Source organism: Mustela lutreola, chromosome 16 (assembly GCF_030435805.1).
Source record: "Mustela lutreola isolate mMusLut2 chromosome 16, mMusLut2.pri, whole genome shotgun sequence".
NCBI classification, from domain to species: Eukaryota; Metazoa; Chordata; class Mammalia; order Carnivora; family Mustelidae; genus Mustela; species Mustela lutreola.
In genome coordinates, this window is record NC_081305.1 from 551,624 (window position 1) to 575,283 (window position 23,660).

A 23,660-nucleotide genomic window follows, 5' to 3' on the forward strand; every position below is an offset into this window, starting at 1 on the left:
GGGTGCTGGGGGTGACCACTCGAGAGCCTGAGTTTGACCCTAATTTTGAGGCATAGGACTCAGCCTTTTAGAAGGTTAGAAAGACGCACGGAGGTGGTCCTGTTATAGCAGGGTTAGGGTGAGCGTTAGTGAGGTGCTGGGAGGGCACGGCCCGGGGTAGCGGCGGCCACTGTGCTGTGCCCGAGCCCTTGCAGACGCGGGGACGCATCAGAGCTCACGCGGACGGGACAAAGGTGCCGCTCTCCGGGCGGGTCGCCGGCGCTCGCACCAGCCTGCTGGTCTCCTTCTGTGCGTCACCTGTGCTGCCGGCGCTCTGTCATCACTTCCTCATGGGGCAGCAGCCTCGGAGCGGGGGTCCTGGGGTCAGAGAGTGTGTCGAAGTCAGCGCGGGCGACAGAGCTGGGTGTGAGAGCTCTGCTGGCCCGAGGCTTTGCTGAGAGCCTTGGGCGTGGCTCTGGAGGACGCAGCGGCTGCCGCTTCTCTTCCTTCCCCACCGGCTCCCTGCAGGCGCGGGGCCCCGTGTGTGACTGCGGAGAAGGTGGCCGAGGGCACCGTCGGCACACTCTCACATGAGATTGGGAAAGGGGCCAGACAAGGAGTAAGTTCCTTTTGTTTGTCCTAGGAGAGCGTTTATTTGGTTCTGGTGATGTTCCTTTCCTTCCGGGGGGCTGGCAAAATACCGCTTCAGGCGCGTGGGCAGCCCCACGGGGCTGGCTGGGCTGGGGCTGCAGCGCGGAGCCCGTGGGTACGTCGTTCATTCCCGGCCGCAGGCCACGCGCCGCCAAGAACTGGCTGCTTCTGCTGCAGGGTGGTCCGGGCTGCGCTGGTCCTCCCTCACCCCCACCCGCCCTGGACATGTTCTTTGCATCATAGTGGTTAGACTCTACAAAGGATTGCCTCGGGCTCCTGTTCTGGGGGGTGCGGGGAAGAGTACATTGACGGAAAGGGTGAGCTATTTTTTAAGATTTTGTTACTAAGTAATCTCTGCGCCAGCCTGTGCTGGAGCTCAGAAGAGAGCCAGACCGCGGTGTCCCCGGTGCTCCGCGGTGGTCCCGCTGGGCGCCCCGACAGGCACGTATTCTTTGTTTTTGTTTTTTATTTTTTAAGGTTTTATTTATTTGTTACAGAGATAGAGAGCACAAGTAGGGAGAGGGAGAAGCAGGCTCTCCGCTGGGCAGGACGCCCGATGTGGGGCTCAATGCCGCGACCCCGGGATCAGGACCAGAGCCGAAGCCGCTTAACCGCCGGAGCCAAGGTGGATTCTTAGAGGAAACAATGTTAGGTTGCGCACTGAGGAATCTCCAACTTTTAGAACAGACTTGGTTTATGGATTCTCAAGTCTTACTCCCTTTGTTGTTGTTGTGGGTTTAAAGATGAGAGATCAGAGAGAGTGAGCGAGCACACAGGCAGGGGAGGAGCTTCTGCGTATCTGCTTATCCCGAAGCCCGATGCGGGGCTCAGTCCCAGGGCCCTGGCATCATGACCTGAGGTGAAGGCAGACACTTAACCGACTGAGCCACCCAGGTGTCCCAGAAAATCACCCTTTTAAGAAAAAAAAAAAACCCTGGAAAACTTCTATAGTTGTGTGAGTTGCACTAGATGGGATGTTGACAGGCAAGCATTTGTGATTCCATCAGAATCTGTTGCTCTCCGCGGCGAGTGCCGTCTCAACCATGAGGAGGCCGGCAGCCACGCACGTGGGCGTGTTAGCGCTTGCATGGGTCGTCCTCAGCTTCGGTGTGTACTGTATCTTGCGCAGGTCTTCCGCCTCTTCGGTTCTCGCTGCCCCTGAATAAATAGTTCATTCTTTCTGATGCTGTTGTAAAAGGTGTTGCTTCCTTAATCTCCTTGTTGGGTTGTCCCTTGCTGGTGCGCGGACGCGGCCGATTCTGTCTGCCGGCCTTCTGCCCTGCAGCCTTGCCGCGTGGCGTCATTTATTTGCTCTCACGGTGTTTTGTATATTTTTGGGTTTTATATTCCTTTTTCGAGGTGGTTTTGTAGCTGAACAGTCCCGTTTAAAAGTTCAAGCTTTTCAAGTTCAAAGCAAAGGTTCAAGCTTTTGCTGTGTTTGGTGGAGGGTGGCTTTGCGTGTCCTGTCTGTGTCCCTGGCGGGATGGCTTCATCGCTTCTGTTAAGCTCTGTCACTGCAAGTCTTGCTGTCCTGGGATGAGACTAGAGAGCACTGCATGCAGCGAAGGGAGCTCCGTCTGGTACCGAGTTCCTGTTCAACAGAAGGCGGTCTGGTCCCCAGTGTCCTGTAGTCTGTCCTCAGATTGTTGATGTTGTAGGAGTAGAGCAGGTAAGTGTTCTGAGAGAACGCAGAGAAATAAGTCCTCATTTTGTTGGCGCTTCACACCAATCTGATGGAGCAGTTGCTGCCCTGGTTTCTGTTATTTTTCTGTTTCCAGTGCCCACCACCCCGGCGTGAAATGGAGTCAGCAGCCCCCGGCCGATAACAGCATAGGCGTGTGTCTTTGGAGTTTCGCCCTTTAGGGTGTGATGCTGCTTTGGAGTTCTAGGAGTTCGCTCTGAGCAGGAGCCACTGGTGCTGTTTCCTGACTTGCACACTCAGGAAAGTTGTTTTCTGTCCTTGTTAGTCGTGATTTCAGTGTGCGTGTGCATTGCCTTGAGGGTGGGTGAGGCGTCAGGGCGCTGGGGGCCTGTGGACTTACTGTGGAACCACTGTGGGGCTTACTCGGTTAAGCAGCTGCCTTTGGCTTGGGTTGTAACCCCAGGGTCCTGGGATCGAGCCCCGCATTGGGCTTCCTGCTCAGTGGGGAGTCAGCTACACACACACACACACACACACACCCCGCTCATTCGCTCTCTCTCAGATAAATAAAACCTTAAAAAAAGAGAAAGCGAGTTTGCGCTGGAGGACGGTTGGTGGGGTCTGGATTGCTCCTGCCAGGGAAGGGACAGCTGGTTTGGCCTGGCCCGGTCCACGTCCTGCGGTTGTCAGGGCCTGTTCTCACGGTGTGCTCCTGGTCACTTTCTCGAGTTCGATTTCACGCGTTTATCCTCCTGATTTTCGAGCATTTCCCAGTTTCTGGTCTGCAGAGTTTACCTTTTTTGAGTTTCTTTATGGCCGCGCATCTGTTTATTTACAACACTCATTTCCGTCCTCTCCTTGGCATTGGCAGTTTGAACCCGAGACCGTCCTCCCTGGACCTTGGTGAGTCGGGATGCGCTGTTGGCTCCTGCTGTGCAGGTGTCCAGAGGGGGCGCGTGGGCCAGACCACCTGTTCTGTTCTCATTCTGCACGGACTCCTTCTGCGCTTTCTTCTGGTAAGGGGTGTGAACAGAGTTGCCTTGGAGCAGTGGTTTTCTGTTCCTGGCTTGCCTTGTTCTTCAGCGGAAGGGAAGCACGGACAGAAGCTGAGCGGCGCATTCCTTCCCCTCGCAGTGTCTTGGCCAAGCTCGCTGGTCTGCGGTCTGCTCAGCACCTCCGTTCCCTTGAGCGGGCTCTCTCTGCCAGTCCATCCAAGAAAGCAGTGACAAAGAGCCCCCGTCATAAAACAGAAAAAGCCCTCAGGAGTCCCCCCGCTTGATCCTAGGAGGCAGTCAAGGCCAGGCTGTAGCCCTGGCGGCAGGTGGCAGGTGGCAGGTGGCCCCACAGCAGAGGGAGGCCTGGGACGCATGCCGCGCTGGGCACCATCAGGGCAGCGACGCCGGTAGCTCGTGGCCCCGCAGAATTCCGTTTGTTCCGTCTGCCATGAAGGTGAGCTTTAAAGTCGGCGAGGCCAGATCTGAGGACTCGCTGTCCCACTTGAGTTCTTGAAGGCTGCACTTTAAGAAAATTTTTTTCTGGTCAAGACTTTGCGTACTTGAGAGGGAGAGAGCGGGCACGTGGGGGCAGAGGCAGGGGCAGGCTTCCTGCTGAGCGCCGAGTCCGGTATGGGGACCCGATCCTGGGACCCCAAGATCATGACCTGCGTCGAAGTCAGCCGCTTAACCGACTGAGCCACCCAAGCACGACCACTCGAAGAAGTCTTCCCGCCTGTGAGGAGAACTCCATGTGCCTTCCTGCTCCCGTGGCCGGCTTCGTGGGACCGGCTGTGGAGCCAGCCGGCCTGCGTGGGCGAGCTGGCCCCCCCACTTCACGTGGGGCTCCTCGTGGGGGCTCAGACCTCTCATCTCTAGCGTGGGGAGAAGGACCCTTACCTTAGGGAGCTGTTGTGAACACTAAGGGAGTTAATACTAGGTCAGACCGCACGGAATTGCCAGTGTTAGGCTCTTTAAAAATTGAGATCAGTGTACGTTCACACGCTGTAAGAAATTACATCGAGGGTCCCTTGTCACTTTGCCCCGTTTCTTCACTGGTAACATTTTCTTTTCTTTTTAAAAAAGATTTTACTTATTTATTTGAAAGAGAGAGAGCGCATGAGAGGGGAGAGGGCCAGGAGAGAAGCAGGCTCCCCACCAAGCAGGGAGCCCAGTGCAGGACTCGATCCCAGGACTCCAGGACCATGACCTGAGCTGAAGGTAGTTGCTTAACCAACTGAGCCACCCAGGTTCCCTTCACTGGTAACATTTTCAAAAGTAGAGTACAGCATCACAGCCAGGATCTCGACAGGGACACGAGCCACAGGTCTGAGATGCCCCAGTTTCCTGGTGTGTGGGGCCCATGGGCACAAGGGTCCCTCCTGCTCCCCCTGGGTAACCACACCTGCCACCTCCTGGCTCGTCTCCTCACCCTTGGTCCCAACCCTGCCAACCGCTGGTTGTCCCCAGGGAATGTCCTGGACCTGGAGCCGTAGGGACGTGACCTTCGGGCTGTGTCTCTCTGCTCCGCTGTCACCCAGCAGTTGACCCGGGCCGTTGTTGCGTCCGGGGCTCTGCCCTGCTCCTCATTGCCCACCGTTGTGTGGTGTCTGCGGGGTCTGCGGGCCACACGCTGGCCCGTCACCCGTGGAAGGACACCTGTGCAGAGTCCACGGTGTGGCACTTAGGAACGAATGAAGCTGCCGTCAACGGTTGGCAGAGACACTGGTGGGCTGTGTCGGACCCGCAGGGATGATGGTCCCAGACAGCTTGGTCTGGTCCCTGGAAGGCGCCGCCTGTCCGTACCCGCACGCGGTCTCTTGCTGTGTCTGTGGATGTCTGTGAGCCGCCTTGGGGAGGTGCTTACCGGGAAAGCCGCAGCGCTGCCCGGGCCTCCTCTGCTCACAGCCCTTCTCGGGTCGGGGGCGTGCGGAGCACTGCCGCTGACCTGTGCAGAGCAGGCAGGGAGGAGACACAGGCCCCCCGCTCCCCTGCCCCAGTCCTGGAGCTCTCGGGGGCCAGGGCGTCCAGCACCCAGGACTCTGCCCTGGTCTGACTGTGGACTCGCTCCTGTTCAGCCTGATTTCTCCCGGGAGCGGCAGGCCGGCGCTGGCTGGCTGAGGGCGTTTCATCCTGCAGGCGGAGGCCTGTGCTGACGCGGGTCCCTGGGCACTTAGGGTGTTTGGAGGGGAGGACGGAGGCCCGGACGCTCTGCAGTGTTTTCAATCCAGAGTGGAGACGGAAATTTGAGGGAAGGCAGTCTCATGATTGCTTTTGTGTTGGTTGGATTTTATCAACATAGTTTTTAAAAAAATCGATCATTTTAACACTGTTCAGAACCTATGGTTAGCAACTATAGGTCTTTGATTAATAAAAATTGAGGGGAATTAAATACAGTTGTAGAAGTAACATCTTCCAAATCTTGGGGTTACCTTGGAGGAGAGAAAGGGGACTCTCTGTGGTGAAAACATTATGTAATTGTGGACTCTTTCCCCCCAAACAGTAATGAAGTCTGTCCAGGCTCCTTACAGGTTAGGCCTCTGTGCCGGGGCCGCTGTGACACCGTCCCTGGGCCTTGGCGAGGGCCTGCCTGTCTCCGGGGCTGGAGCAGGGAGCGGCGGGGGCGGAGTCGGGGGGCCGTGGCGGTGTTCCGTGGGGGGTTCGTTGTTGGGGGGTGTTAAATACTGGTTATTAATTTAAATTCTAGTGAGCCCCCCGTGCCCCGCTGGCGTCCGACGCGGGTCCAGCGAGAGCTGCCATGACACCGTGCGCCGGGGCTTCTCCTCGGCCTGTGCGCACCCCCCGCCCCCCGACCCTGCGCGTCGCCCGGCCCCCCGCCTTCCCTCTGGTCACCAGCAGCGCGTTCTTCTGTCGCTTAGACTCTGACCCTCGGTGCGTCTCCCTCTCCGCTTTCTTCCTCCGCTGAGCGTGCGTGCTGTTTGCTCACCGCCACATCCACGCGCGACGTTGCTGGTGGTGGTCGTTCCCCGACACGTTCCGCCGCGTAAGACCCTCTGGGTCCGTCCACATGGTTGCAGATGGCAAGACTTCGTTTTTAATGGTTTCTGTGGAAGATTTTATTTATTTGAGAGAGCGAGACAGCAAGAGGTTGCATGAGCAGAGGAAGGGTCAGAGGGAGAAGCAGACATCCTGCTCGGGTGCGGGGCTCGACCCCAGGACCCCAGGACCATGACCTGTGCTGACGGCAGACACTTAACTGACTGAGCCACCCGGGTACTCTGTGAGATTTCATTCTTTCTTGGTAGCTTTCTAAAAAGCCTTTTCTCTACTCCTCATGCAGTGCTCAGCTCCTCATAAGAATGAGTGAGATATGGGGGCGCCTGGGTGGCTCCGTGGGTTAAAGCCTCTGCCTTCGGCTCAGGTCATGATCTCAGGGTCCTGGGATCGAGCCCCGCATCGGGCTCTCTGCTCAGCGGGGAGCCTGCTTCCTCCTCTCTCTCTGCCTGCTTGTGATTGAAATAAATAATATCTTTTTTAAAAAAAAGAATTAGTGAGATATGAAAGTGTAGAGTTTAAGATCTTGCACTGTTACACTATTCAGAGATAACCACAATTAATGGTAAAAGTATTTCCTACTTTTTCTCAAAAAAAAAACAAAAACAAAAACAAAAAACATGTCATTTTTCTTAGATTGTACGAATCAGACTTCCTCAGCACTTGGGCTTATTGTCTTGTCCGTATTGCCAGTCTCATCGGTGGGAGCCTCTGGCCATTGTTCTGCCTGGATTCTTGGGGCGTCCATGTGTCGGGCTGGCCTGGCCCTCAGACGTGGGTGGGCAGGTGCCCCGTCTGTTGAATGCTAACTGTGCGCTCTCTGCCCCCTCAGCTGTGTTGGACACTGGCTTATCCTGTCCCCACCGATCTCTATTTCTGGGCTGGGAACGTGCTCCTTGAACCACTGTAGCTGGGCTCTGAGGTAAAAGGTGTGTCTGGCACATCTGTCCAGACACGGAGCTTTACCCCTGCCTCGCTGGGAGTCGCGACGGGAGCGTGGGTGCCGCGTGAACCCTCTTCGTCTCTTAGAGCATCCTTCACTGTGTGCGCCCCAGAATGCAGGTTACTCTGCCAACAGGCGTGAATATTTTGGAGGCTCTTAATTCGTGTTGCCTTCCAGAAATGATGGGGTTAACTACTAAAATATTTTCCCTTAGAATGAAAAGACCTTTACACCAGGGTCTGGGAGACCTGGGCTCTACTTCCAGTTGCCTTTAATTCCGTGCGTGACCAGAGACAGCTCAGTCTGCTTTGGCTTCTGCGTCCGTCGGATGGCAGTTGGGTTTGCGGCACTGGCCCTCTGCCCCGGGGGATCGAGCCCTTCAGGGGACTCTGAGGGTGTCTGGAGCCCTTCTGCCTGTCCCAGCCTGGGGGGAGCGTGCTGCCGCACTGGGAAGGCCCGCGTCCTCCTCCAGTGCCCAGGACACAGAGGATGAGCCACCCGTGTCAGTGCTGCTGAGTTTGAGAAACCTTGGATTAAGAAAACCTCAAGTTTTCCTCAGAGTTCTAGTGGTAGATACTACTATTTGCTGGATTCTTAGCGTAGACATTCATCATGCATTCTGTATTGTTCTTTTACCGTCTTCATAAGAAAATAGAAAAGCAGGGGCGCGTGGGTGGCTCAGCTGGTTAAGCGTCTGCCTGCCTTTGGCCCAGGTCATGATCTCAGGGTCCTGGGATCGAGCCCCGCATCGGGCTCTCTGCTCGGCGGGGAGCCTGCTTCCTCCTCTCTCTCTGCCTCTCTGCCTGCTTGTGATCTCTGTCAAATAAATAAATAAAATCTTAAAAAAAAAAAAAAAAGGAAATTGAAAAGCTTAAACACATACTTGCTGCTTTTCAGTAAAACCAAATACTGCATATCGGAAGCTGCTTTTCTGAGTCGTGTTTAATAGCCCTTGAGTCCTAGCTCTGGAGAAGCCTGTGTAGGGGTGCAGGACAGGAGCACCTCGCTCCGTCTTCGCCGACACCCGCCCTCCTGTAAGCGTAGGTCAGGAGAGCACAGGAGCTGGTCGGCAGTCTGAGCACAGACCTGGGGGTCCTGCTTGCTGTGGACGGCGTGCCTCACAGCCTGTCCGTGCCTCCTGCCCACGGAGGTGACGGTACGTACCCCGTCCTTGTGATGTGTCTGCGGACGGCAGACACTCTGATGTTTTGATGGGGTTGAGGGAAAGGGTGGTGAAGAAATGGTATTTTTTCTTGTTGTTGCTGGCTTGTTTTGTTCTTGAAGGTCTCGGAGCGCTCCCAGGAGGTTATACAGGGTTAGTCCGTTTTCTTCATGACATTGCGCTGTAGTCTTCCCTTTTCTTACTGGCGAGGCCACGGTGCTCACTTGATTTATTTGCTAAGGTGGGAGCCTCCCGTGGAGGCCGAGCATGGGTTGGGGGTCGGTGGGGGGCGGTGTGTGCTGGGAGAGGCCGGGAGAGGCAAGTCACTGGGGACAGTTACCTTCCCTTTACCGTGTGACGGGATATCCCTAGAGGACGCCACTCGAGAAGAAAAGCCTGTCAACGACCCCCTCAAGGCCGTAGTCCTGAAGCCTCATCTCCAGGGAGACCCACAGGCCCCCCAAGTCTTCTTTCCTTGACGGCCCGAGGGCGCCGCTTTCCAGGGAAAATCCTGAGAACAGAAATGCCCATTAGGATAATGGCCTAAAGCGAACGCCGGCCAGGTGTGAGCTCCCTTTATACCCCAGATTGGCTCCGCCCCGATCTTAGCCACTGTTTTGTGGTGTGGAGTTGAGGGAAGCGAAGGGAGCTGCTGCGGAAGAGACGGTTGGTCCAGGCGGAGAGACAGACCGGGCCGAGGCCGAGGAGCGGTGTGTGAGCTGCCTGTGCTCTCTCGTTTCAGAACGCGCGCAGCACTGCTCTGGGACGGCCTCGCCGGACGCAGCAGCCGCTTCGCCAGCCTCGGCTTTCAGCTATGCAGTCGGTAAGTACCGCGCGCTGCGGCCGCCCATCGCTCCGCCGTTCCCACGCGCGCTGGCCAGCGGCCGGGCGGCAACGCCAGGTCTCCACGTGGGCTCCCGTGGGCGTGACGGTGCCGGCCCAGCCCTGTGGCTGCTCTTCTGGGCGTCCCTTGGCTGCGGCGCATGTGTCAGGTCCGTGGTGGTGAGCCGTGGGCTCCAGGGAGCTCCCCAGGGTTCCAGGCTGCCAAGGAGGTCTGTTTCTGTCCAACCTCTGGATCTGATCGGCTCTGTCGGCGAGATCTGGAGACCACTGCAGCCCAGTACTGACCACTCTGTCTTGTGCACATGGAGAAGAGCTGCTCTCCTCTGGGAGAAGCAGCGGCAGCCTGGCCGTGCTCTGGTCTGCTGTCCTGCGTGTCTGGGCAGCTGCTTGTGGGGTTCCTAGTTGTTGGAGGCCAGCTCACGTGGCTGGGGGGTGAGGAATGGGATCTTTGGCTAGGTTGCCCTGACCGTGCGCTTCCTCCTGGGAATTACTGGCAACGTTTTTGAGAGGAGGGGCAGCTGCTTCCTTCAGGACCCTGGTCTCAGATCTCAGCACGGGCATCTGTTGCTCTACGACAGAGTCCCCTCCTTGGGAGATGTGTTGCACGGGCTGGCAGTTTCTTTTCTCTGATAAGTACCTTGATGACGATAGAAAAACTCCTGATTTGTTTCAGTTTTTCATACTTGGCCAGGCATGAGTGGTTTCAAAGCAGATTGTCCAAAGACATCTTGTCCACTTTATTTTATTGTTTCTAGCAGATTGGAAAGAAAGCTTTCCTGCCGCTTCCTTGGTTGAGTATCCCTGACCTAACAGGACCTGTCCTTATCTCCAGCATCACAGAATCAGGCCACTTGGAACGTTCTTGGCGGTGTCTTTGACTTGATCTGAAGTATTTCCTTGGGAACGGCGATAAGGTTTGACAGAACAGGAATCTTAGATGTCTCTGACAGGAGGCCTCGCGTTGTCTTCTCTTAATCTGCAGGGTGGTTAGCGGTTAGAAAGAAGCCAGTGTCGCCGGGGCGGGTGTTGGTGGTCAGGTGGGGTAGTGGTGGAGTTTGTAGCACCTAAGTGTGCTGTCCAGGGTGGTTTTCCAGGGTGTTTGGGTGCCTTCGACCTGGTTGTTCTTGGCAGTGGGGCAGCGGTGGGGAGACTCGGCCCAGGAGAGAAGGAATGGTGGGGTCAGAGGGAGAACCAAACCCATTTCCACCAGGAGGCTGAGCTCTGCGTTTTTGTGGAAAGTGTACTATTGGTCTTCACTTACAATGAGGAAAAAGAACATGCTGCCTAAATTAGTTAAGTATTTGGTGATTCAGAATAATGTATTTTCTGATTAAAAGCAAACAAGTTATTAGTGACTCTTTGCAGGCAAATTCTTGGGTTGGCCCAGTCAGTCTGGTGGATTGAGAGCCACAGGTGCGTCATCTTTAGAAGAGTTTCTAACGTAGGAAGAAGCACTGTCCCAAGGTGTCTCATGCCGCTTACCAGTGTTGTGAACTGTAAATACTCAGGCAGCATTGATTGTAATAGTCTTCTAAAAAATCGACAGTGTTTAGATTGAATAAAGATCAAGGTTCTCATGAATGTGAGTTCTCCTCTGGGGCCAGTGGCTCAAGTGTGTTAGCGGAGCAGGGGGCATTGCTGCGGGCGGCTAGCTTGCTGAGGTCAGCCCTCCAGCCTGCTCCTGGAGTCAAAGGCAGATTTTTACTTTTATTTATTTATTTTAAGGATTTTGTTTGTTTATTTGAGACAGAGAGAGTGAGAGCAAGAGTGGGGGTTGCTGAGGCAGAGGGAGAAGCAGGCTTCCCGCCAAGCAAGGAGCCCGATGCAGGGCTTGATCCCAGGACTCTGGGATCATGACCTGAGCTGAAGGCAGATGCTCAGCCGACTGAGCCACCCGGGCGTCCCTGAATTAGGTTTCTTTCTTTCTTTCTTCTTTTTAAATTTTATTTTTTTAAAAGATTTTTATCTATTTATTTGACAGATCACAAGTAGGCAGAGAGGCAGGCAGAGAGAGAGGAGGAAGCAGGCTCCCTGATGAGCAGAGAGCCTGATGCGGGGCTTGATCTCAGGACCCTGGGATCATGACTGGAGCTGACAGCAGAGACTTTAACCCACTGAGCCACCCAGGCGCCCCCTGAATTATGTTTCTAAAAACAAGATAGCTTCTGAAAGTAGCATGTTGTAATGATAGAGGTGGTGTTTATATGAGCAGAGGTGTAGGTTTTACTGGTTTGTACTTTGAGTTGAACACCTCTGTTTAAAGTAGACAGGTGATTGCCTTCTGACTTGATAAAAACATTGAACTGGCAGAGCATAGTCTTGGGTCCCTGGATGTGAAGCTGAGCGGGCGCCCTATGCAGGTGTTGCTCGCTGTAGAGAGGGCTGCATGGCTGGCTCTTGGCCCGCACCCCCAAGAACACAGGGCTGGAAGTCTTGCCAACAACAGAAGCCACTGTTGATGTGCTGGCGCACCTTGTGGCTCAGGTTGTGGGGTGCTCCCTGACCCCTGAGAGTTCTGCCATCTGGTATTGAAGCAGAGAGACAGGCTCTCCGGAGCTCGTCTGGTAGTAGCTGTGGTTCTCCCTGACCCGGCCCCCAGCCCTGTGCTCACTGCCCGTGGGGAGCAGGTTATGGTCACAGCACACATGGCTGCCAGCTGGGTTCCACCTGCTGCTGCTGCCGCCACGACCTGTGGGCAGCGCGCCGGTGTGGATGTGTGGGCCCTAAGGAGCTTGTAGGTTCTGATGCTAATGCATTTGCCTTTTTAACAAAGAGGTCTTGTTAGCATTTAAAAATAGATAACAAACACACTTGACTTCCTTACCAAAGAAATATGCTTAGCTAATTGTGCCAGTATCATTTACTGAATTTTTAAAAAAAATACCCTTACAGTCTGCATGTAGGCAAACAGCTTTTTGAATCCCCCCCCCTTTTTAAAGATTTTTATGTATTTATTTGACAGACAGAGATCACAAGCAGGCAGAGAGAGAGGAGGAAGCAGGCTCTGAGCTGAGCAGAGAGCCTGATGCGGGGCTTGATCCCAGGACCCCGGGATCACGACCTGAGCTGAAGGCAGAGGCTTTAACCCACTGAGCCACCCAGGCGCCCCCATTTACTGAATTTTTGAGGATAAGTTTTTATTGTATACTTAGAGGTCTAGGGAATATCCTTTGGCTAGCCTCCCTTAAACTACGTTAAAAAGTATAGAATATTAGATCTCATTAAAATGAGATTTCATGGGACGCCTGGGTGGCTCAGTGGGTTGAGACACTGCCTTCAGCTCAGGTCATGATCTCGGGGTCCTGGGATCGAGTCCCACATCGGACTCTCTGCTCAGCAGGGAGCCTGCTTCCTCCTCTCTCTCTCTGCCTGCCTCTCTGCCTGCTTGTGATCTCTGTCTGTCAAAAAAATAAATAAAATCTTTAAAAAAAATTTTTAAAAAAATGAGATTTCATTAAGTGCATGTCTTTTGATCAATGACAAAACAGATAGTGGGCTCAGACAGCTTCCCCAGAAGCCCTTGGTCTCCCCCAGCACAGTGCTTGCTGGTGGGTAGAGCTTTGGTCCTCTTATCCCGGGGTGCTTGGAGTGCTGGGACAGCCAGGGGCAGGGGGAGGGTTTGGAGAGTAGGCGGGTCAGAGCAGACGGGGAAGGCCGGAGCCACACCCCAGCTGGGACTTCTGGCTGTTGGGGCTATTTCCCCATGAGTGTTTCAAGCTGGAATGGGCCTCTGAGCTCTGGGACCCCAGGCCCACTGGGAGGGCAGGCATGTGGAGACACCTGCTCGGGCCCTGGGGAGTCTGTGGGTGGTTCATAACACCTTATTGACGGGCTGTCGGTTGCTGTTATTTTCCTTCTTTTAACTTGAGGGGATCCTCATGGAGCCGGTGTTTGTTTTTTGATACCATCAAGTTCTAAAGCTGAAGGGATCTCCTCTTCGCTTAGTGTTTGAGGATGGAGTGATGTGCCGGGGTCAGCCGTAGAGGAGGTGCTCCAGGCTCGGTCACCAGTGAGCTGACCCTCTTCCTGAACGTCTGCCTTCCCTTCCACGTCGCCTTGCGGAACGGAAGGGCTCCCGTGGCGCAGGGGTGAGGGCTCCGCGCAGCGTGCAGGGGTGCGCTGCAGAAGTTCCGTGTGCACCCGCTTGGTGGGAGGAGGGCCGCGGGAGGGCCGTGTCGGGGGGTGTGCCGGCGCCCTGGGCCTGAGGAGCACGCAGTCTGCTCTGCTCTCCACTCTGGAATGGGCGACTTGATGGTCACCGCCCGCGGTCTCCCCTCTGCGGACACGGAGTTTGGGTTACCCTTTGTGTCAAAGGGCAGTGGCGGGTTGCAGTGTGCGGTGTTCTGAGTTCAAGATTGTAGTGTTCGGTTCGGCTGAGTCAGTCTGTGCTCTCCCTTGGTTGCACTGAGGTCCCCCTGAAGCATGAAGGATCCAAAGATGGAGCAAAGTGCTGGCCAGGCTAGCAGCTTTGAAAAGAAGGCAGAGCAAAACCCTGGTCCTGCCGCTGGGCCCTCGATCGGACCAGCAAGTGCCTGTGGCGGGGGGAGGGCAGGGTCTGGGCCGCGTGGGCCTGGATGTGTGCAGAGCTGCGGCTGCCGTGCAGCGTGGCGTCCCCCGTCTGCGGCATCTCCCGCCCAGGAGAGTGGGGAGAGCAGGACGTGTTGACTCTGGCGGTGGGCGCTGCCCGGGCTCGGCTCTCGTGTGACCCAGTGTGTCGGGCTCTGCTTGCTCACCCCGGGGACTGCACACAGCGTGTGTCTGCTTTCCTGATGCCGGCCTCTCCGCGCTCTCCTCCGTAGCTCTGTGCTGCTGCCCCTGGGCTCGGAAGTCCCCGCCTTGGGCCTGGGTCCAAGCGCCTGCAGGCTCGGCGCATTCTGCTCGGGAAGAAACAGGAAGAGGGTTGAGAAGGAAAGGGTTGAGCCAGTGCTCTTGGGACGTGAGACGGCACTTTCCTCTTACAGCTTTTCACTTTGTTGACCTTTTGTGAATGGATGATCTGTTTTTTGGAAAAAAATAAACCCGGAGGTTCTTGTCCACCTCTGAGGGTGTTAGTGCGTGAGGATGAGAGCAGCCGCGGTCTGGGCCTGAGTATGTTTGGACGGCGAGGGGCAGAACCAGAGCAGCAAGTGGAGACAGTGCTCTCCTGCGGCTCTGGGCCTCCGCGGCGTGCGTGCTCGGCGGCAGCCGCACGGGTGGGGCCGGCCCCTGCCCCTGCCCCGGCCCCTGCCCCGGCCCCTGCCCCTGCCCCGCGGCCTGGCTCGGGTCGCTCCCGCCGCTGTCCCTGCGTCCTCCGCTCTGTCCACACTCTCCGTCTCCTGCGTACGGCAGCCTCTTCACCGCTTACTCCTGTCCACTTGTTGCTGGTGGGAGCCAGTTCTGAACGTGGCCTCCTCAGGGCTGACGGCATGCTGCCTGGAGGTCCGTGAGCCCACCAGAGTCTGGTTCCCCGGTGCACTAGTTCATGTCCACCTCAGCCCCGCAGCAGGACAGCAGAAGATAGTTAGAATTGAGCTGCTGTTTCGGTGTGACCAGACTTGATTAGAGAAACCTTCCAAAGCTCTAGAGTATTTTGGCCCGCTAATACCATATTTTAAACCTCAGTGTTATAATTAAAACTTCCATTAACATAAAAACCAATTTTTGTTCTTTGGAAAAGTTTTACTGTCTAGCTCACCTCCCCCCACACTCTCTGTCCCCATGTTTTTTGGCCTTTGTGTGTCGTGGGTCTCGTGACTTACAGGTGACCCGTGGGAATGCCGGCCGCAGCTCACGGAGAGGGAGTGGAGACAGGGCGGTCCCACACAGCGTTGGCAGGTGCGTCTCTCTCTGGGCGTGTTTGTGCCTGGGGACCTCCGTGAGGCGGCTGACCAGCCGGATCGCAGAGCCGGTCTCTGGGCTGGGGTCCCGCAGAGACAGACGGGTGAGGGGGCGGGGCAGACAGAGGTTTGCACTTGAGCCTGGGGTGGTGTGGCCCGAGTCTGTTTTCGGTGGTTTTTGTATGAAAAACGGTGTTCAGGCGTACAGGCTCACAGAACCTCCTTGAACGGAAACCTCACCAAACAAATCCCAAGAGACATCTGTGTTTGGGGCTCTCTGGCGTTCTTCACTTGGGGTCTTTTCTTGGAATGGTCTTCCCGGAGGCTGGGGTGGGGCTTCTGTGTCCCCTACCCTGACGACAGACCACGCTGCAGAGTGCCTGCTGACGCGCGCCTTCCAGTAACTCTGAGGCCTGTGAGTGGCACATACCTTCACAGGATGTTCTCTATAGCCCGCCCACAAAACCCAAGAAAACAGGTAGCATTTTCCACATTTTTAGTCTAAGATTCTAGGTCTCAAAGATGTGAAGTAGTGGAGTTTACAAGGTTCCCTAGCTCATGGGTGGCAGAGGGAGTGTTGGGGTCTCGGGGTCCGTACAGAAACACGAGGTAGTCGCGTTAGCCCTTGACCCAGGGCAGAAGGAGGCTGGTGGAGGCAGGTGACCGGAGGGGGCTGTGCGGAGCCTCGCTGCGATCCATCCTGCAGCTTTGCCCCAGGCACGTCGGCTCATCTCTAAGGCTCATCTCTAAGGTCTGAGCGTGTGTGATAGAGGGTGCGGTCTTTATACCGCAGCACCTGTCGCCCCCCAAGGCTTTGCTCCTGGGCCGACGTGACGTGCTTAAAATGGGCCAGGTCTAGAGTGAGGCCCTGGGAAAGGATCAGCAAAACCTGGGTCCAGGGTGAGGCCCATTTTTATTTTGTATTTTTATTTATTTATTTTTTAAAAGATTTTATTTATGTATTTGACAGACAGAGATCACAAGTAGGCAGAGAGGCAGGCAGAGGGAGATGGGGAGGAAGCAGGCTCCCCGCTGAGCAGAGAGCCCGATGCGGGGCTCGATCCCAGGACCCTGAGATCATGACCTGAGCTGAAGGCAGAGGCTTTAACCCACTGAGCCCCCCAGGCGCCCTGTCTTGACTGTTCGATGCAGGCACGTGCTGTATCTGGCCAGCTCTGTGTCTGCTGTCCTGCCCTGGGGTCCCTTGTCCTCTCTGTCCCGAGGTCCTGAGCACCAGCGCGGTGTCTGTCTCTCTCACCACAGCTGTCCTTCTTCCGTGGCTCATGTTGGTGTCTTCACCCCTCACACCCTTCTGTTTCTACTCCAGGACTGCTTGGAAGTTCTTTGGGTGGTTTGTAACTGGGTTCCTTCTCTCCATCTTGGGGAGCGCTGGGGAGGTGGTCCCTGCCTTTCTGTGAGGCTGGGGACAGTTCTGTGCGCTGGTCAGAGTGTGGCTGTAAAATGTGTCCGCCTGGAGGCCGTCCTGCATGCGTTCTCGTCGAGAGTAACTGCGCCTTGAAGGGCCTCCGACTCAAAGCACTAACCCCTCGCTGTGTGTATAATCAAGAAACGGAAAAAAAGTGTGCAGCTGGGTTTAGGACCACCGTGATTTCCTGGTTGAAGGTCTGCTGGAGACGAGCTGAGACTCCCTATAATGCGTCCAGGACAGAGGGAGAGCTCGAGGCAGCTGAGAGGGCTCCAGGCCCACGTGCCCGGGGGTCTGGGCGGCTTCTGAGGACACTCTGGAATTCCAGTAGCACATTTCCTGACCAGGAACCCGAAGTCCGCACCTTGCGCCGACCGTTGTCACGGGTGCCTCGGGAAGCGCGCTGGGCTAGTCCCTGCCGAGGTAGGCCCTGTAGCTGTTGTGCAGACACAACTATAGACAACTTTACTTTCTCTCCTCTTCGTGACCTAACTCGGGCATCTGTTGTAAGCTAGTGAACATTATTTGAGGATGTGGATTCTGGGGGAAAAGCTGTTCTGAGATTCATGTAGAAATAACCTTGGGGGCTGGTGCTGACTGGCTCAGTTGGTAGAGCCTGCAACTCCCGCAACGCGTGATCTTGGGGTTGTGAGTTGGAGCCCCATGTCAGATGTAAAATCTTTTTTTAAAAATAATTTATTATAGTGAATGGTGTGATTCTTTAAAAAAAAATTTCGTTTTTCAGCAGGAGTGTGTGCAGGTGCGTGGGCAGCTGGGGGGGTGCGGAGGGTGAGGGGCGAGGGGCCCAGCTTGTGCGCTCAGTCTTGGGGGACCGGAGCCGAAATCCGTCGTCAGACGCTTAAGTGACGGCACCACCTAGGCGCCCCTTAAAATCCTGAAAGAGAGAGAGAGAGAGGGAGAGAGGGAGTTCCGTGAGGAAACACTGAAGGAGAGAGGTTGAAGTCTTCCCTCCCGCTTTGGCCGGGTGTCACCAGGCTGTCGGGTGGAGGGCATGCAGGGGAGCCTGTGGTCCTGGCCTCGGGCCTGCTCTTGACCACGGCCGGTGGCTTGTGGAGAGAAGGAAGCGTTCGATGTTCTTGGGAGGTCTGATTGCCGGTGGGTTTCAGACACGCACCGCGCTTCTGGTGGCGCAGCTTGCCGAGGAGCTCAGTGCCCACCGGAGCTCAGCAGTGTGTTTCCACACACGAACAGGTTGAACACGGGGTCTCCGTCGAGACCCCCGTGGCGCCGTGGGCGCTCGGAGCTACCCTCTGGGTTTGGGGGAGGGGGGCATAGCCTCCGCCTCCGCAGGAACAGCCCGCTGCCGTGGGGTGTGGACCTGGTGACGCTCAGCACATTTCCCGCTTGGGGTTCAGGACAGGGACAGCGGCTGTGTCCTCTCAGGGGCAGAGCCGGCCCTGCCTCAGGACCGAGTGTGGCTTTCCGCTTGCCTTAGACCCTTTAGACGAATGCTTTGTGCCTGAGGGCTCCTAGTGGCCGGAGCGGCTGTGGCTCTTCTGGTGGCGGGGGACGGGGTGGTGTCCTAGGCCCGTACATCGGTCTCAAGGCAGGCAGTGTGCTCCTGCCTTGGGCTCCGTGCCTGCAGCCCCCTTCTGCCGGCCGCAGGTGTCTCCGGTGTGTGGCTTCGTGGAGGCACAGAGACGTTCGCCCCCAGGTTGGCTCAGCACCCCTGCCCACGGCAGTGTGCTGACCGCGGGCCCGCCAGAGGGTTCCCGTTCTCGGGGCCTCCGCAACCCCCTCCGCCCCCTCCCGGAGCTGCTCCTCACTTGGGATCCTGTGAGGCTGTGTCTCCGGAGACGTGTCCTCACGCAGCTGTGCTCCTCGGTGGCCCGAGGCTGGCGCACACCCGTGTCCTCCGTGCTGCTGTTTGGGGAAGGAGTGTGTGTTTTCTGATCTGCGAGAGTTCTCGGAGCAGTAGCTGGGCAGCATTTACAACGTGATGGCATCAAGACAACAGTAAGGAGATGAATTCACGTCTTAATAAGGTCAGGAAATAACTTGGACAAACCACATCATTTTGATGGGGAAGGACTTTCTAAGCCACCACCACCTGCTTAATCCTGCTCGAGATCTGTTACGTCGAGCCTCGGCGTGGTGCGGAACAGCGGGGGCTCGTCCTCTCCCGAGGCGTCTCCCTCTCAGCGCAGACCCTCCAGGATACAAGGCCACGGTCGACACGGTCTGAGACTGGCTGGGACAGACGACCCCGCGTTCCTGTGGGCTCAGCCGGACACCAGCGAGGGACAGAGTCGCACAGTGGTTGTTGGAGAGCATCTCTGGGACTGGTCTGAGTCGGTAGGTGCTGGGTCTTTTGCGGCGCTCCTAAAGCAGGAGAGCGGGGCCCTCAGGCGCTGGGGACGCGGAGTCAGTGGGGAGCTTTCGGGGCAGCGTCTCATCGGGGTCGCGGGGGAGCACTTCACGTTGTGTAGCTCCCGGGACTGCTGAGTGTGTGGACGCGGACACGCCGCTCAGGCCACTCACAGCCACGTCGTCTGCTTGCCCCAGACAGTGCCCCATCAGAGACACTCAGCTCGGGGAGGTCGTGGGGTGCTGCTTACTTTACACCACCAGGCGGGAGCGCGGGAGGACGCAGCATCTCTGCTCTGGGCTCCCCCAGGTTTCGCCCTGTGCACGGAACCCAAGTCGTCTTCCTGCACTAGTGCTTGAGGCCTTCACGTTTGCCGGTGTGTTTGCTCCGAAGCCGTGTGCGTTTAAAACAAGCGAAAAGCAACTTTGGGTTGTTTTGGGGGGCATGGGAGTGGACAGGGGCTGGGGGGCAGGGAGGGAATTTGGGGTGAACACGGGACGAGCTCTCTCCTGCCTCTGCATTCCTCAGCACGTCCCTCTCAGGCGTCTGCCCAGTGGTTTTAAGAGGTGTCCACCTCAGGAAATCGTCCCTCTGATGCTGAAACCAGCCAGGCTGTCGTCTGTTGGGGGCCTCCGAGCGCACGCCTCCTGTTCCAGAGACTGCGTGGCCCTTGGCGGGACCCCGTGGGAAGCACACTTGAGTGTGTCCAGCCAGTGTGTCTGAGGTCACGCTGCTCAGTGTTTGTCAGAAACTAGAATCATGACCCCCCCCCCCCTTTTTAAAAAAAGATTTTATTTATTTATTTGACAGGCAGAGATCACAAGTAGGCAGAGAGGCAGGCGGGGGGTGGGAGAGCAGGCTCCCCGCTGAGCAGAGAGCCCGACGCGGGGCTTGATCTCAGGACCCCGAGATCACGACCTGAGCTGAAGGCAGAGGCTTTAACCCACTGAGCCATCCAGGCGCCCCAAGACTCATGCTTCTTCACCTGGGTTTAGAATGCTTAGCGTTCACTGGGGTCTTCAGCCACTTCAGGATGTCAACAGGTTCTCAAAAACAACTTTATTTATTTCCTCAAAACATAGTATGTCCTCTGGTCCTTTCTCGTCATTTTTGAACATAAGTTCTATTCATTTAACAACAGGATTACTGCTCAGGCCCTCTGATGCCGAATCCTGCCTGGCAGAGAGTGTGTCCCAGGAAGAAGGACGCGGGTGCTTGGGGTGACTCGGAACCTGCCAGTGCTGCAGGGACAGCGCGGCCCCGGGTGCAGACCTCATTCTGTCATCTGTAAATCAGGGGACACCTGCGTTACATTATTCTGTGTCCTTTTGTCTTGATATTCAGGGGATGATACCGGGTTGGGGCTTATAAAAGAGTGCTGTAAAATTTAAAATAGTGTTTTATTCTTGCCACACAAAAAGGACAAAGTCCCACACATGCCTCAGCCAGAGGCCAATGGGTTTGTGTCCCTGACTGTAGCCAACGTGGGGGGTGGTTCTGTGGTCTCCACATGCCTCAGCAGAGGGGACGCCATTTTCTGTTTCTGTAGAAGGAGCCAGGATTGCAGAAAGGTCCACACGTGGGGTTGGGCACAGTTCTGTGGTCCCGAGGCCCAACAGTGCCTTCCAGAACCACCCCTAGGGGAGTCAGCAAGCTGATGTTTCTCTGAGACACTCGGATTTTGTCTGTGTAGGCCTTTCTGTCTTCGGATCTACTTGGTGGTTCACAGTGGTGCAGGCAGAGCAGTGGTCTTGTCTTGCATGGGTGAAGTCATGGTGGGGAGTGTGATTGACACGGGACCTGGGGGCCACGCACCCTTTCCTTCCGTGGTTCCTGGGCCCTGTCCTCATGCTGGTCATCTCAGACACTCTTCATACTGTAAATGCAGAGTCCAGATAGCTTGTTTCTGTAGAAGTATGTCTGTCAATAAAACGTTTACTTACTAATGCTACTTAAACCCATTGTATAGGGGCGCCTGGGTGGCTCAGTGGGTTAAGCCGCTGCCTTCGGCTCAGGTCATGATCTCAGGGTCCTGGGATTGAGCCCCGCATCGGGCTCTCTGCTCAGCGGGGAGCCTGCTTCCCCCTCTCTCTCTGCCTGCCTCTCTGCCTACTTGTGAGTGCTCTGTCAAATAAATAAATAAAATCTTAAAAAAAAAAAAAGCCCCATTGTATAACACATTTTTACTAAAAACAACTGTATTTTCCAGAACAAAATGCTGGTGATTGTCCTATTGCTTTGGTTAAAGTGAACAAAGCAGTGTAGTTGGAGGTAGGGATGAGTACTTGAATAGTTTTTTATTTTACTTTGTTTCTTGAAGATTTTATTTATTTATTTGACACAGAGATAGAGAGCACAAGTAGGCAGAGGAGAGCAGACTCTGCTGAGCAGGGAGCCCGACAGGGGACTTGATCCCAGGACTCTGGGATCATGACCTGAGCGGAAGTCAGACGCTTCACTGACTGAGCCCCCCCCAGGCGCCCCACTTGAATAGTTTTAGACTTGACTTTGGAGATTTTCTTTATGGGACACCCGCGCGGATGGTGAGGTCGGCAGCAGTGCGGAGCTCCTGTGGGACGGGAGGGCTCGTTCAAGTCCCCGGTCATACACTTTGGTTCCGTAGCGCGGTGCGTTGGTGATGTGGTGAGTTACTTAGCTCATGCACATGCGGTCTTCCTGCACCTTGCTGTGTCTAAAAGTCACTCTTGCTTCTGCAGCCACCCCTCGTCAGGGGAGCCCTGCAGCTCTCAGAAGCTCTCTGCTCGTGCTGGGAGGCTTGCCAGGATTCTGGTATTTGACCAAAGTAAGGAGCTTTGCATTGGCAATGAATGGGTTTAGGTGTTTCGCTGACAATGGCGTCTTGTTGTGTTATTTTCCAGAGATGCACTGCGGGGTCCTCCACTGGAATGGCGAGCGTCTGTGTGTCCGTCACTGGCTCGCATAGCAGTGCTGTCCCTGCAGCAGTGCTTATACCCGAGACAGCTGTTTGGTGCCCAGAAGAGGTGCTTCCTGCCCGTTTCTCATTTTGTAACATAGGATATGACAGAGCCGAGCACGGAGACTGGGGATGTAATGAAATTAATAATTACTGCTTAACATGGAGGTTCTTCAGCAGAGTTAGACCATCACTTCTGCACCATCAGTGCAGATCCTGCCCCAGCTGGAAAGGCAGTGTTACCATGGGAAAATTCTTTTTTTTTTTTTAAGATTTTATTTTTATTTATTTGAGAGAGAGAGAGAGCGAGCATGAGCGAGGAGAAGGTCAGAGGGAGAAGCAGACTCCCCACGGAGCTGGGAGCCCGATGCGGGGCTCGATCCTGGGACTCCGGGATCATGACCTGAGCCGAAGGCAGTCGTCCAACCCACTGAGCCACCCAGGCGTCCCACCATGGGAAAAACTTTGAGAGAGTTGTGGGGATCTCCAAGGCTTTGGACCCCATTTTGGAAACCGCGGTAGGAAGCTGTTCGGTGAAAAAATGTAGCCGGGCAAACCTAGTCAGCCCAAGTGTTTATCCGCAATAGAAATTTCACGGCCTCAGGAGAATCTGATCGTGTCCGCCATCTCCCCACAGGACACACCGCAGTGCGCATTTTCAGGGGCTCCTGATTTAGTGGCTCCTGGGTCCTGAAGCTCTCGTGGAAATGCACACCTCTGTCCCCTCTAAATGAGATCATGCGTCTGTCCTTGGGTCTGTGCTTGTGGGTTAAGCGTGTACCCTCAGCAGGGTTTTCCTTTCCTGTGACTCTGCCTTCTGTTGCGGAGCGGACTGGGGGTGAGCGCTGTGGTGGCAGCTGGGGCTCACGCAGGCCTCTCGTGTGGCGCTTCCTGCTTCACGACGGACCCTGCACCTCCTGTCATACATGGGCGCTCTCAGATTCTTTGTGTTGCTTATTCCCTGTTCACCTTCTTTCTTTCTTTCTTTCTTTCTTTCTTTTTCAGGGATTTATTTATTTATTTATTTGACAGAGAGAGATCACACGTAGGCAGAGAGGCAGGCAGAGAGAGAGAGGGGGAAGCAGGCTCCCCGCTGAGCAGAGAGCCCCATGCGGGACTCGATCCCAGGACCCTGAGATCATGACCTGAGCCGAAGGCAGCGGCTTAACCCACTGAGCCACCCAGGCGCCCTGTTCACTTTATTTAATCTTATCTTTTAGTCAGCCCGGTCACTGTATTTAAAAATTTGTCTTTGTTTTTCGAAATCTTGTGGATCTTTAAAGATGTTATGAATTGCAGTGACTTAAAACATGTCATCACGTGTTTGCTAGTTAGGAGAACTTCTTGAAGTGATGAAGTTCCTCATACTCAGCTTACAGTAGTCGCAGTAAGACTCGCTGTCTCTGCACTGGCTGCGGTGAGACCGTGAGACAGACGTCCACCCACGGCTGACTTGCTTTGATTGGGAATGTGGACCCCAGACCTTTCTCAGCACCTGAGCAACCTCCTGGTTTGTTTGTGGGTTTTGTTTTTGTCGTTTAGGATTGATTTATTTGAGAGCAAGCGAGAGAGTGAGGGTGTGTACACCCGAGACCAGCGGGGAAACTAAGAGGGAGAGAGAAGCCCCAGCCCGCTCTGTGCTGAGCGTGGAGTCCGATGGTGGCCCTCGGTCTCACCCTCTGAGATCGTGAGCTGAAACTGAGAGTCCCGTGCTTACTGACCGAGCCACCCCGGGGACCCCAGGCATCTCTCTCTCTTTGTTTTCTGTAAAGATTTTTAGATTGATTTATTTGAGAGAGCGAGCGAGTGAGCTGAGCCAGGAGGAGAGAGAGGCCGACTCCTCGCTGAGCAGGGAGCAGGATGCGACTGCATCCATGGCCTGAGCCGAAGGCAGATGCTTCACTGACTGAGCTACCCAGGCGCTCTG

General features: G+C 55.5%; 1 protein-coding gene across 10 annotated transcripts in view; it reads left to right on the plus strand.

Moving 5' to 3' along the window:
• The window catches only part of ANKRD11 (ankyrin repeat domain containing 11), a 179,036-nt gene that overhangs the window by 61,340 nt on the left and 94,036 nt on the right, over positions 1 to 23,660 (plus strand). For 9 of the 10 annotated variants that reach the window (XM_059150717.1, XM_059150707.1, XM_059150711.1 and 6 more), the window contains exon 2: positions 9,127 to 9,207. The exons of the other annotated variant lie outside the window; for it this stretch is intronic. The gene's annotated coding sequence lies outside the window, so the exon portion shown is untranslated. The remainder of the gene's footprint in view (positions 1 to 9,126; positions 9,208 to 23,660) is intronic. 10 annotated transcript variants of the gene reach the window in all.